At 34.1% G+C, this 16,067-nt stretch overlaps 1 long non-coding RNA gene across 1 annotated transcript in view; it reads right to left on the reverse strand.

Annotated features, from left to right (window-relative positions):
- Positions 1-846: 846 nt before the first annotated feature.
- Positions 847-16,067, reverse strand: part of LOC145693501 (uncharacterized) — a 113,085-nt gene continuing 97,864 nt past the window's right edge. The window contains exon 3 of the long non-coding RNA XR_014132797.1: positions 847-1,606. This is a non-coding gene — a long non-coding RNA (uncharacterized LOC145693501). The remainder of the gene's footprint in view (positions 1,607-16,067) is intronic.

The raw sequence follows: 16,067 nt of genomic DNA on the forward strand, positions 1-16,067 counted from the left end.
CAACCGGTCAGCTCTTTTTCCCGACTCAAAAAAAAAAAAAAAAAAAAAAACGCATTCGAAAATAATCACAGTAGTTTTGAACAATTTTATTTTTCAAACTTCCTATCATCCACATCAGTATGGGCTCAACTTGGACTTAAAAACTGGATGGGGGTGTCAGTATCTATCTCAGCGATAAGGAAAACTATGGATTCAACACTAATATTGTCGTTTACGATTATCTTTGTATCTCATTCTTTGCCATACCTAAGATTACATTAAACTCGCTGGAGGTTGAACTTAGATTGAAACATCATTGAGAGTGTCATTAATCATTTTAGCGATCTCCAAAACTTTGTGTTCAACATTAATATCGATCTTTTCGATTACTTTTATATGCCCAGTTATAACCTTCAACCCAGGGAGTATCTTTCCCCTCGGTTAACGGGGGATGTCCGTGTTTTGGCTGCTTACGAGAAATTTGCCAACCCACGCTTTGCTATTGATCGCAGAAATTTAATTTTTGGTCGGTAGATGTGTATAGAAGATCAGCATTTCTATGTTAATGTTTGTGCCTTTTACGCATATGCCATAAGCTCAACTTTTAAGCACAACTCTAAAAGTGTTTGTACCTTTTTCTTGGAAACTACTGAAGGGATTCGTTTAATTTTTATATCGCACACCCTACACTAGCTGGCAATGCTACCGAACAAGGATTATTTTTCTAGGTTACATACAAAGCCAATAATTATTTTTTTTAATTTCGAAGAATTTTAATGATGTGATTTTTTATCTTCACCAAAGAGTAATTGAGACAAATAAAAGAACTATGCAATAGTTCCTTTCAGTAAATAGAGGTACATAAAAGTGAGATTTGTGCAAACTTTGGTTACTTTATTATTCATAGTTTGTGAGAAAATGGTACATGTATGTCCAAAAATGCAATTTTGAGAAATTAAATGTTTAAAATTTACAATGGATGTTCAGCAATAAGACGCATCACAACAATCAGAAAGGATCATAACCATATTCTTCGCTTTTGGCTGTATTTTCTTCACCCTTCCTATACATTCTTTTCTTCATTCTTGATTCCTTGATAAGCTTCAGGGCTCCCAACTCAGATTTTGTTATACGTTTTCTGTCCATGTCTCGCAGTAGTTTCCAGCTGTATTCACCGTTTGAAATTCCCAACTTTTCCAAAACACCGTTTTTTGATTCATGTACGCTACTAAAACACAAAACAGTGTCATACACTGCAATTTGTACGATTTTAGAACTTGCAAATGTATTTTTGTTTTTACATCGTTGCCATATCAGTGCATTGCAACTTTCATTGGGGTTCTGTGTTTTCCTATGCAAACATTTGTGCAAAAAGAGGGATCCGCAAGGACTCTGTAGATAGGTTTGATAGCATTCATCAGTGCAGCAAGGAACGAGTGCTTATGTTCGTAATATTCTCCAGTTGCTTGAGATCTGTTATACTACTCCAGGAAAACTCTCCTTTAGGACAAAGCATATGCGTTGGTTTTTCTTCAGTTGAATATTTATGAAAGAAAGTTGCCCACAATGCTTTCTCCATCTTCTGAAAGTTGCCAACGTTTTTCCTGTTTGCTTTCCCATAATATACCTGTAAGGTAACAATTTCTTTGACATTCAGTCTACATTTACCTCCTATTGACTAAGTTTACTAACACATGCTAATAAGGAAAACAAAGAACTGTGAACACAGAAATAACAATAAGCAAAATAAATTGTGTATTCTTTTAGGAACGACAAAGCAAAAATATATTTACTATATCATTACAGAAGAATGGGATGATAAAACAAACTGAAAACTGAAAATAGATATATATTTAAGCCTGAAATTACAACGGAAGTACACAATAATTTGCAGTTCTTGAAGGGAACCTGATGTCGTACGAACATGAAACTTCCGGCAATGAAAGTTCAAAGACTGTAGATTCTGGAAATGATACTTTTCAAAAATCGAAAATTTTGACCCCAAACACGGATATTCCTCCTTAAACTATTGTTTAAGTATTATTACGAATGTCATACATCAGTTTGCTGACACAGAAACTAATGGATTCAACATAAATATCCATCTTTTACGATTATTTTTAGATGTCACCAGCTAGTGATGCCTTGTTCGCACAGCATGAGTAAGGAGTGTCACTATTCATTTCAATAACTCCGCTAATTGTGAGCTCGGCATTAATATCGATTGTTTTATATTAGTTTTACATGTCACCCAATTATCATCTCCCTAGAAATGATAACAGTCAAGCTCTTCAATATTTGTTTCCAGACTGAATTAATCTTATGTGTACTACCGTAAATTCAAAAAATATAAGAACACCCGTGTTTGAACCACAAATTTGCAGTACAGCCCTTGTCATAAGATTTACCGCAACCTGACTATTTAGCCGTAAAAAGCAAGTAATGTTGCCACAAGAAACTAGGTCGGTACGTAACAGAATCACCTTTGTTATTAAAGGAAAAATCAAATGTCTTTTCACATTTTTTTTTTCAAAATTAAGAATATTTTATCATGTAAGAAAAAATGTACTGTACTCTTTCTGTTCATAAAAAAAAAACATTGCCATAGTATGTACAAAACAACTGAAAACCGAAAAAAAAAAGAATACGATATAACTTTTCGTATTCAAGCCACAGCCACAAAATGGCTCTTTGTAGTTTTTGAACGCAATCCTATGAACACAGTTCGCAACAAAAACATACTGTTAGAAAATGAGAAAAGTGAAAATGTAAAATGTCGTTATGTTTCTATTTCCTGAAGCCAAATTGCATATCAAACGTACTTTATTAGTGTTTCGTGAGACCTCCTTGAGTGTCCGCAGCATGACATTAGTCACATTTTCAAATAGTTTGCGACCTTTCTCCATGCAAGTCATTCCCTGCGAATCGCTGGTTTAGCTCTTCTGTTTTAAAAGTATAATATTTCGTCACTCTTATGTTCAAAAGATTCCATATAGCCTTTGTGAAAGAGGACAGAATGCCATTTTTCAATAGTAACGCGGTGCGGTTAAATCCATTCCAAATCATTCTTTGAATCATGGCAAGGAGCACAGACACTAATGTGTCTTTTCTGTTATTTTTGCATGTCGTCCATTTACCACACCCTTTGTAACCAGTGCTTAGCTTCACATTATTTGTTTCCAAATTGTAATTAATATGTGTACTATAGGTATTTGTGAAATTGCTCCAGGCGGTTCAGAGTTGTGCTGTAATATACATACACAGGACATAGGCCACTAGACTATTATATATATATATATATATATATATATATATATATATATATATATATATACAGAGTGAACGAGAGAGAGAATGCCCCTTGCCTCCTAAACATGAAAATGTCAAAAAAACTGGGACGCATGCACCTTTGTTTCTAATGAGGACTTCCTTGCTTGAAAGGTTCATGGGTTTGGGTGATGTTTAATGTTACGCATTCATCTGTTTCGCATGTTTGTTTTGCATCTCTCTCTGCTAATGTTTCACGTCATGTTTGGCATCGCGTAATGTTTCGCATCACTCTCTGTTCCCCCATTAGATACGGATTTTAATCAAATTCACCTGCTAAAATCTTATCCAGGAAAGTGATAACTGTATTTAAAAAAAAAACTAATTTCAATCTTTTCAATCGGTTTTCCGTAATTCAATCACAATCAAAATCATTCTCGTTTTGACATAATAGATTCTGGAGTTACTTCAAATTTAACAAGTTTATGTTTAATCTTAAAGTGACGTTTATTAAATTTAAAAGTATTGTTCCCTGGTTCGTGTTTTAAATAGCAATTAGCAAATTATTGTTAGCTACTTTTCAAACATTTCCGAAAGTATTACTAAGTCCAGTTCTTAACTTTTATGGCCAATAGGCCCGGAAACCAAAAGTTCGCACAGGAAAATATTGTGCATACGTAATGAGCAAGAGAGCATCCGCCATGCCAAATTTATCTAAGGTGAGATGAGGTCAGTAGGTCCCGCAGTATATACTCGGGAACTAAAAGTATCGTGCAGTAAATCGGGAACGAAAGGTATGCATGGAATTTCTATAATTGGTCACGATTGATTGAGTTCTCTAGATAGAGTGCGAACTGTTCATTATCGTTTTCATTTTAAAAAAAATATTGAATAAAAGATAAAGATTAACACAATAAGGTTGAATATGAATTGATACTACTACATTGCTATTATAGAAACTTCCACAAAATTATATTAAAATTTATCTCATAAAATGAAAGATGTAGACTACTGAGGTATTAATATATTTTATGATGTAGAGTCTATTTTATTTCTATTTCTGAAACATCAATTCGTATTTCCTTAAGAAACAAGTTTCTTGTTAATATAATTGTTGCTACGATATGGGAGATAATAAATTGTTGTATCGTACCTCTTGGTATAACTAAGAATTAACTTTGGTGTGCTGAAACAGATCCAGTAGGACTATATGTACCAGTAAACGCTACATAAATCACTGCTGATATCTGGTCATAAGAAGTTGCGAGTTTCAGGTTAGTACCTGTAGTTGAAATATTATATTATGAAAAATATATGACGAATGACACAATATATGAGAATGCGACATCTATCTGAACCGTATAACAGAATTTATAAAGTAATAAACCATAAAAAAGACCCACATACACATTTATTAAATTTCTGTTTACTGTCCGTGTTGTTGCAAGTCATTTAGTGGTTTCATTTAAATTTAATTAACTTGTAAAACTCTACTCTCATTTTTCCTTCTTACATCTCAAACATTGAACATTCTAAAATATTTACGAATATGAAATAAGATTACACAGAATAATACATTATTAAAATATATATGTTTTACTTTACACATCTAATGAAATGTAAGTTGAAATTATACAGAAATTAACGAAATTAAATTATACACAAAATATAACAAGTAAAAGTGAAGTATAATTTCCATTTTAAAAGAGTTTTATTAGCAAAATACTTCTTTATGTATTTTCTCTCTCTCTCTCCGTGTGCTTGTCCGGAAGAGACAAGTTCTAAAGAACTGCTTTACGGATCACCATCAATTTGGCCAGGATGCAGATCAAAAGTTAGGGATTGAGTTTTTGGGGAGTGTGTTGAAGGAGATGATCGATCTAGTTCATCTTAAAATGTGGAGAATTAAAAATCACTTCCTCATGTATTCCAATGGGAGTAATTACGGTTATCATCCTTTCTTGACAGATTACCTTCAGTGCTGTTGAGATTAGCAGGTTAGTATAATACTCAGGATACAAAATGCTAATCTGTCTGTGGAATACAAGCCTAAACTGAAACTAAATGACTTTCTACTCGACAAATCGAAAAACTTAAATATATTTTAGTTTGAAATACTGTATTCATTCATATGAAAGCATTTGTAAACCTTATTTACGTAGAGTTAAAATGTTATATTTAAGCATAGACTTTGCAAAATTTATCTTACTAAAGAGTTTGGTGTGCCAAACCCATACCAAACTGTTTCATAAAGTGACACTTCTCCTTCCTACAAGTTAACATTAACATGTAAAATATTTTAGTTCATATTTTGAGCTATTTTTTTCTTTCAATGTATACATTGTATGCACTGTAATTTTATTTTATCCTTCTCCAATCATTACTAAAACATTTGAAGAAGAAAATAAATATGTCACATAAACAGTCATATATAACTTTATATTTTTCTTCAGCTATATGAAACAGAATAACATACCCAGTTATCATTGGTTTCTCTTCGTAGAATTTGAAACGTATCAACCCACTTGTTTATATTCTAAACATTGCCATTTCTAGGCCTATCATTTTTAGCATGCACTTCGTTGTATTTCGACGACTGCATCCTTGTGTTCTGTGTATTATTTTTGAACATTATACTACTGCATAAAATGTTCTGCTCCAATTTTATGCATTGAAATCTACATGCACTGGTTGGTACAAACGTTTTGTTACCCTTTGTAATAATTTTTTGGAATGTATCTGCGTACGTTGTAATCCCATGCACTTTACAGCAGCGGTGTTTTTACCAAAACATTCTCTCTTTCAATTTTCAAAAGCCACAATTAAAAGATAGATAATAAAGGATCTTCAACAGAAGTGGTTGAAGCCAACCTTCGTCAACGATATATGTGATTATTACACACACAGATAGAAAAAACCGTGTAGCATATTGACGGTTGATGCGTATCAGACAACCTCACAACACAAAATACATGATTTTCAGGAAATTTGAAATTTGCTAGAGTGAGTGAACTAGCAACATTTATTTCTTTATCAAAAGAAAATCAACACTCTTAGGAAGAATTAAAGCACAACTTCCCGTATCTGATGATCTGAGCTGAGGTATCAAGTGAGCATTTAACATTATTCTATTTCTTTGATGGTTCTTAAAATCAGAACTCGTACCTCATCATATTAAGGATGTGGTTTGTTCCACAACTTCAGAAATTGAATGTCGATCTTAGTGACTCCAATAAGATAATACACCACCCAACTATTGAATAATTGTCAGGGAACAGCTGAATGCAGATTTTCGTTATAGATGGATAGATTCAAGATCATAGCTCCAAGTGACACCTGATTGACGCCTCAGAAGGGCAAACCTTACGTTTTCCGACAAGAAACGGAAATAATATCAAGAAACATATTTTCCAAGACCGATGCAAGGCGTCAGTTACAAAATGTTATAAAGGCAGCCTTTGTAACAATCAGGAAGATAACACTTCATAAAACATAATTTTTTGTCACGCAAATGAGGAGTCCATACAAGCCTTGTGCTGTGTGACAGTGCGACGAATGATAGTTACAAAGATCAACTAAATCCAATACTGTGTATTGTATTGTTTTATTGTTTTTACACCTTTCCGTAGTTCGTGACAACACATTTGACCATCCTGTAATTCAATTGCTGAGTATTGATTGTAGGCTTAATGGAATTACAGCTTGTCTTAGTTTATATGTAATTGATAATTTAAATTACCCCGTTGGTGTCAGTTTCATGTACGGCACCGCATTTACGATCACAATGCAAGTTTTGTGTAGGAATCAAATTAGTTGACGTTTTGTTTCAATACTCTATGGTAAATACTAAGTTATTTTGAATTAAACGAAGATTAGAATTTCGTATTTGTTATTTCCAATTCGTATATATCATGGCAACCAAAGCGTAGCCCACATTAAAGAAAGAAAGAAAGACGAAAGCTCATAAAATATTATGGTTTGGTGCTCTGCATTCTCTCCCAGTTTTCCGGTTTAATTTTCGTTGCAACTCACATCATATAGCGAAATTGGTAATTCATTTTCTTCACCATATTCGTATGATATTTTTTTGAAACTAAATGTTCAGATATCACATTCTCTTCTAAACACATGGTACTTTGTAATTTGTTTTGACGGTTGTTAAACATATAGGAAACAAAAAAATAAAAAATAAAGCAAGTTTGTTTAAACGAATATCGCAATTGAAAATAAATTTTAAAAAATGAATATGATATATTTAATAAAAAAAGGTCATACTTTCAGCATGACTTTTTCAGTTATATTAATTTTCAGTCATATTAAATTTCAATGTATCAAGTGATATCATATCGTAAGGTGATTAATACTTATACAGTTTCAAGTAGTAACTTACTAAATCCCAGTTAGTACTTTCATTAATAGTTATGCATTTTCATATACGGTTATTATATTGACAATTTTGAAATTTATTTCATCAAAGATTTACAAAGTTATATTTATTTTTTTGTGTGTAATAACGATAACAACTGCCAATCTTTCTTTTCAGTTGTTCATATAGAAATTCCAACTTACCAACTTGCTAACATGTTGACAGTTTAATTTTATAATATTATTAATACTCACCAAAAAATACACTATTCAAAGTTAAAACGTAAACCAATCCATGTAACGTATTGAGGTAAACACAATGAAATGTATGAGTGTGAAAGTTTGTGTGTAGTTACCGAGAAAATGGAGGAAAATGGAACTCCTTTGTAAACATAAGGAATAATGCTGTACGAGAACCGTGTCACTTATGGAGGTGAAGCTGATACACAACTGTATCCTTATTAAGTTCTCCATTATAAAAACGATAATCCATAGCACAGTTAATAAGATATAGCCTAAAAGTATAATTAATTCAACAAAAGGTAATTTCTCTTTAATTAAAATATTCTCCATGTATAAAAGGAGTGATCGCAGAGAGGTTACAAAGCCTTCAGTAAAACTTGTGTATATTATTTAAAAATGAAATGAAATTTTGAATTTTACGTCCCACGTTATGCCGGTTAGGCTAAAGGAGACGGTGATGATGAGTAATGAATGAAATGGTGAAAGTGGGAGGAAACGGGAAAACCTCGAGGAATTCTACGCATACGGTGTTTGTCCGCCACAAAGTTCACATGGTGGGGGCTGGGATCGAACCCGGGACCCCAAGCACCAAACGTGAACGCTCTACCACTGAGCCACCGCGGCCCCTGTATATTTTTTAATGCGGCCAATACATTAGGCAACAGATAGTACATACATTAGGTTATCTTTCGACATAGTCTGCATATCGGTTGACGCACTTATCGCATCAAGGGGTGAGTTTGAAGATTCCGTCCTGGTAAAAATCCTGTCCTTGTGTGTTCAGCCACGTTGTCGCGAAATATTTCAATCTCTTCTTCTGAAGCGTAAAGACGGCCTCCTAGGTACTCCTTCAAATGCGGGAACAGGTGAAAGTCTCTTGGAGTGAGGTCCTGGCTGCAGGGAGGATGGTCAATAACATCCTCTGACATGCTGATGAGACATTACACTCTGTCCGTAAACTTCTACCATCTCCCTGTGAATTTCAGCCGCAGTTGCATGTTTCGCCCATAAAAATCAAACAACTGAGCGGACTTCTTCGCGAGACGAGTTTTCCAAACGAATCGCCCGCCATTTGTGTTTACCTACAAATAGTGCCATAGGTTGTAGGTGGCTGAAACTCTATTAGCTAACAGATTTCAAGTTCATTGTTGTCCATTTTATTCTACCTGTGATGCTCACTTCTCTTACGCAGATACTATTATACTTGTGAAAAGGAAGACGTTGCGATTCTAGTAGAGTACATCTCTAAGTTGACAGAAATATTAGTTGTTTCATTTATTTATTTATTTATTTATTTATTGATAATCATTGAAAAAACAAGATGTTATTGACAGTGCGCGTTGTTTACCTAAAGTTGTGAAGAGAATTGAAGAGCTAGGTGAATGGAAGAACAAACCATGTAAAATAAAAATACAGCGTAAGTAATTACAATGATGATATTAGCGATACAATATGAAACTCAATTTAAAATCACACTGTCTCAGCTCTTCCGGGCTTTGTGCGAGACAGCTGAATTTCATTAGTAATGGTACTAGTTGTAGTAGAATACGTGAAATGAAAAAAACAATGCCTCCTCGACCAAACAAATTTCGTATTAGAAACTAGTTGTTTGATGTTTGCTTTACATCCTTAAGTAGCATCCAATCTGTGATCCACATTTATCTGGTATCTGCTACTTACTGGATTCTTAATAATGCCAGGAGTTGAATTCGACGCAGTTCGAAGGTACACTAGCAAACTATGCAAGTGCTTGTCACAGAAAAGAGATAATTCTAAATAAAAGTATATTTCTCGGTAGAGAACTACATTACAGAGCCAAGCTAGAAAGATGTGGTTGGAATTGTGATTTCTGATTCTTATCCTACGAATTGCAGCATAGTAATGGATCTTCGCAAAATCTTGTAGTGTCTTCAAACTAAATTATAAACACCATAATTATAACGTCTAAATGCAAGTAATAAAACACTAAATCTCTAGAAACAAAACAAACGTCGAATGTTATGGGAAATTCAATTGCATAAGTTTTATAGCTCAGTAAAATATTTGGGAGGATTGACGATTACATTGTCTAAAAATACATCAAATATGAGATTTCAGATACCATTACGGTAATAATTCCAATTTGTTAAGTTAAAATTTAGGATATCATTAAGAAGTATCCACATAGTATTTACTTGGATTAAATCAGGCCTTCAACATTCTGCAACTAGATATCAACTGTAGAAAAAGACTTGATTCAGATTTGCAATATACTTAAACTGTTAAAGAGCCTAATAAGTTGCAATTTATTCAGAACATTTGGCCCATTGCAGATTTCGATAATATATTAACGTTTTGAACTTACACACTAACACAGTAATAATATTATCAATTGAATGGTAACTCGTAATCGTTATTAATATTCGTATTTTTTCAATCCGTAGGTATTCCATAAAACAAAATAGTGGAGATTCCTTTTGAAAGGATGTAGCGTTCGATACTTGAGTGGGAGAAATAAAAATGATTTAAATAAATCGTGGGATTTTATTGCACCAATGCATTTTATTAATTTAAAGATCTGCGTTGACAGTGATCGTGATGTTGTCAGGAATCTTATGTTGGATTGCACTCTTTAATTTCCCTAAAATTTAACTAATTCTCTAAGTGGATTAAACTGTACATTGTCTCACTATGTTAATTGCTTTTCAGAATTAGTCATTATATTCCCTGTTTGCAACTGACGTGAAGATTCTATTTTGTATCGTTAATGACAAAGCTGTAAAGAGATCAGTATCTGTCTATGAGTATCTTGTTGTCTAATGATCTAATTGGCAACTATAGAGAAGCGCTTATGTTTGTCTCCTATGATTATTAGAACATATAACAACCCATTCACCGAGTTCTAGTGCCTTTTCATTTTGTAAAGGTGACAATCCAGTTTCACCCTTCCCTAGCACACTAATGCAGACTCCTGCTGCATTCAATCAATCCTGATTGTACTGAACAGGTTGACTGGGATGCTGATCATTTGTGACGTCGAACTTCCTCATTGAAGATTTAAACTATTTTTAAGTTTCTTCCGTAGACTGTACAAATGTTACGAACAGTTTCGGAACCTTGGTTGAAAGCGACTAGAGAAGCAGGTACTGAAAATGTTTGTATTTGTGTATTTAGTATGCTTGAAAGCAGAAATTGTAATTCAACTTAAGAAATAAAATAAAAAAAATGTAGGATAAGATCAAAACTGCAAACAAGGAAACATTAGAATAAAACATTTTTCGTTTTTGTGCTGGAGAAGAACTGAACGAATTTTCTTAGATGTTTAAGTGTTGGGTTTTGATGTACTTGTATAGAAAGAAATTATTATGGTCAAAAATATTCCCCTATATTAATTTACAATTGTTTACTAGACCTCCGATTCCACTTCTCCTAATTACTTTTCAGGTGCCTGAAATTATCAGTTCAGTCGATTAGTAATGCCTATCTTGAACGTAAAGATTATGTTTAAATGATATAAGTTAAAAAAGCTTTTATCCAGTATCACCTCATAATAGGCCATAATGATAACTTACATAAATATAATATCAAAATTTTTTGTTAGTTTCTATTAAAATTTTTCATCATTATAAAAATCTAATTTACATAACGACTACACATTATTTAATTTGTCTCTAACTTTAGTCTCGCCTCAAACAATTAACATACTGCCAAACAAATCAAACATCGTAAACATAGCATTGCTAGTATTTTAATATACATATTATAACTAATTTATTGTTTGGTTGATTACTGTCTCTTATGTGAGTATTGAGGCTATATGTGACAGAATCTTTAGCTTAACCCTATGATGAATGGCCAATCATTCCTACACAAATGCATAGCATAGATCTCTCAGGACCACATTAAAACCAATGGGAAATATGTACCTATTGATTTTTTTTCATTTTTAAGATCGATAGCATACGTTATTGAAGTAGAAATCAAATAACTGATTTTAGTTATTCTACATAGACATTCATCTTCACACTGATCTGTACTAGTATAATGGAAACACGTTAAGAAAGTGGAACATACCAGATGAATATGGCGTTGGACCGCATTTTTCCCTCAGAACAGCTCCGATGCAATGTGTAGTGGGCTCGTAAATGTCTTGAATGGTAGCGAGATAAATATTACACTATCCCCTATGCAGTACATGGCTCAGTGTCGTGTGAGAGAATAGAGGCGGAAATCTGCGACGGTTTCATGTCTCCGAAACGGATCACAGATTTGCATATATATTAAGATCTGAGAATTGGGCGGGCCAGGAGAGGTATTTAACTACATACGATGTTCTTCAAACCAACCCGCGGCAATTTCAGGTAAATGAATTAGGTTCATTCCTATTCTACGATATGAAGTGATCGCTTGGAAATTACATCTGGATCTTAGGATACTCGTAGCTCCTTTGGACTGCGACATCACCATGTGGATTGACCCAACCGATAAGCATCAAGACAGAACCCACTTAAAACCAGGGTATTGCAACCCACAACAGTATAACGTCATCACTATGTTCCATGATTGGGTGAAAATACTGTAAATCATACGCTTGTTTGTGAGTTTCTTACACATAAACGTCATGTAGGTTGAGATAACGTGAACTGTAACACATCTTATCATATCTCATATTTCACATCATCAACGGTCCATTTGTGTATTCGCGGCACTATTGATGTCGTAAAAGGAGTTTTACCTCTTTATCAGTGAGTTTTCCCGTGCAACTCGACTAGTATATCCATGTCACATGACTCGTGGCGGACTGTAATTGTCGACATAGGCTATGGAATGTGCTGTTTGAGTTCCTCCGTAACTTGCACCCCAGTTGCTCTACGGTTCTGAATGAAAATCCGCTTTAATGTTTAGTGGGATTTGTCACTAAGGATTCTCGTCGATGTGGTTGTACCGTGAGTTTATAGACCGTCATAACCTTAGATACTGTCTCTTGGAACAAATACAACACATTTTCCACTTTCGTCACGCTTGTATTGCATAACTAAACTCGAATAATTTGTCCTATTTGGAAGTCAGAGAGTTGATTTTGAGTTTAACGTTCCGTTCAGCAGCGAGGCTTATGAGACGTGGACCTACTGATTAACGTGGAATCCGAACCATATGAGCTCCTGCCGGGAATCGAACCCGGGTCTCCAGGAAGTCAGAGAGGTCACTCATTTTACACTATGATCGTCTTCTCAGTTCACACTGTCGTTCTAGTGCTCCTTACGTGATACAGATGTTACCCTCAAACACTATTACAGACTGTCCGCTGCTGTGATCGCCGCCTGAACAGCTTAAAACAAAAATAGCTATTTTCAGCGTTCGATTTTTAAGTTAGATTTAAACTACTCGCTTAGCAAAACAAAACAAAGTTGTTACTCAAATTTAAATCAGTAAATTATTCATTGAAAACTATACAAGCAATTGTTATTCTTTACTATTCCCCAGCCTGAAAAAGAATTAGAATAACCAGCAAACTCATTTACTCCTGGTAAACTTAAAACTGCGATCTGGCGTTGAAGAGAAGTAATTGTTGCATACTTCGGTGAAGGTAATCTGTTCGGGAACCTAGTATCATCTCTATATTCAAAAAAGAAAAATCAAAGAATACCCTGAATGGTAGGAGACTTAAAATACTCGTCGATATTTTATTTACTCATGATACGTAAGAAAAGGCTATAGATGGAAATCTTAAGTAGGAGAGGCTAAAATTCATTTCTGTCCGGACTAATAAATGTCGTATATGAAACGTTATAGGAAGTGCATGAAATATCATCAATCATAGATATTCGAGTACGTTACATGGATACTGAAATTATTGTATATTTCCAAAGAAACGTTATAGAAAATTGCTCTGATGTTTCTCTTTGGAAGTCCGATATGAATTAGTTAATCCTGAACCAAGCATCTGAAGCTAGAATATGTAAAAATTCATTTATTTTAATTTTATATTTCGACTAAATTATCAAAATTGCAAGATATTTCATTTTACGAGCTAGCGACTTCCTTCTATTCCCCCATTCACGACGTTTCCCTTTACAAATTTTCACAATTATGATGCCCTTTTACTAGTACTCTCATACTGCGAATCACTTAAATACACTGGTATTTACTTCAGAAGTGAGAGAGAGAGAGAGAGTATAATTTAGAGTTCATTGGCGGAGATTAGATATGAGATTATCCGAGACTGAGATGAATTCCACTCCTTGCGATAATACCACTAGCCCTCCAAGCGGCTAGAAGATGGGTTACTTAACTACCACAACTGTCTTAAGAGCTCAACAGCAATCTCACAGCCAGTAAACAACACAGAAAACAATTCAACGTCTTCCCGGAATGCAAATCATTAATTGCTGCTTCAGCTCGTTTTCAATATATTACCTGTATAAAATATAAATGTTGAACACCACTGCACTATGTGAAATATATGAAGAATGACTCCAAGGGGTTCATACAGTGGAGTATATCGATGCACAATGTACAGTGGAGTAGAGATATGCAAAGCTTTTCAGCGTTGGGTCTGGGCGTTATCAGCAAAACTGGAAATTCCGGTGTTGATGGTGTTCTACCTTATATGTTACTAGTAGACGTATGAAAATCCATGTATAATAGTTGCTCTTACGCACATATGCTTAGTTCCAACAACATTGAAAGTCACTAAGCGCTTGATATACAGAGAACAGTTTGAACAATAATAAATTGACAATTCTGAAAATATTATCATTCGTTTGACTTTCCGCCCTATTACACTTGGAAATTTACAAAACCCTCTTGTTCCAATGCGTCTTTGTGTCTTATTAAAAGCTGATGGCCATAAAACGTCTGGAGAAATCTGGATGGTCTCCTACATAAAAAAGTGCAGTTTTCATTGCGAAAAAGTAAAAAGAAAATTAGTGACTTCAGAATGTTTTAGCTTCTGTGTTTCTGAGAGAAAATGAGAAATATTACACACAAATAAATGCTGATTAAAGTACATTGTACACTATGGCAAAAAAGTAATGCAGTCTTGGATCCGTTATATTGCTACCCCATTGTAACGTGTTTATTTTTGTCTATTTTTTATATAGCGTTAGATTATAGCCCACAGTTCGAATATGTCTAAATTCTAGTTTAATATTTCATCAAAATCCACTTAAACACACCATCTTGATATTATCTTTTATTATAATATGTAATGAAGGAAACATTTACACCTTTTAAATAACATACATGTTGATTCTACAAGATGGATCCTCTGTTATAACTTATATCTCTCGTTGCTATGACGACCAATAACACATATAATCAAATTGCTATCTTAACAGAACATCAATTATAATATCGGAAAGAAAATTAATTCTAGTTCTTTTATATTTTCTTCTTCTTCTTTTAGCTAGCTTGTGCATATTTTAATATCACGTATTGCCCGTAAATACAAGTAGTAATATTAAAAACACAAGTAATGGTATTAAAAATTACACAATATCGTTATATCATCAAAAGCAATAACTAAAATCAATAAGTGTGTTGTTCCAATCGATGCATTTGTGTGTTGAAATAGGATTTCGCTCCATATATTTCAAATGATAAATTTTCTATGAAGAGCTTCAGAAGTTTCTCAACCAATCAGTAAACCGACCTACCACTGATGAATTTGCTCCTGTTTCACCACCTACAAGCACCCGTCTTTAGCAGGTTCTTCTCCCAAAACGAACATGCCAAACAAATTGTTCCAGATTTCTCCAGAAGCTATAAGCCCTATTCTTCAATCAACCGGGGATCAGTAACCAACAAGGGAAAGAGGCTGTGCCACCATACTAACTAGCAGACAGTATAAAACAAAACTGGTTGATGACAAATTTCAACAGAGTTAGGAGACAGAGAAAGTCTCAGCCAAAAAAGTCGAGCCATTTCAATTTCAATTGAACCAAGTATGGCAGATTTAGTCAGAGGGAAACGCACAGGAAAGACGATGAACATCATTGTACAGCGGGAAAAAAGTTCTGAAAGAAAAATGAAGATTAATATGCTTTTACTACAATGACACCTACTCAAGGCAATATCGTGATGAAGAATGGATTTGTTTTGTTTGTGTGAAATGGGCTCACGATACATGTGAAGGATTTGATGACGATGATTGACAAGGTTCTTATGTGACGATTGTGCAGAAGTGTTCTAAACAGGCGTTTTACTTCTTGAGTTGACTATTCAGTAGATTC

This window comes from Thermobia domestica, chromosome 1, assembly GCF_964235325.1.
Source record: "Thermobia domestica chromosome 1, izTheDome1.hap1.1, whole genome shotgun sequence".
NCBI classification, from domain to species: Eukaryota; Metazoa; Arthropoda; class Insecta; order Zygentoma; family Lepismatidae; genus Thermobia; species Thermobia domestica.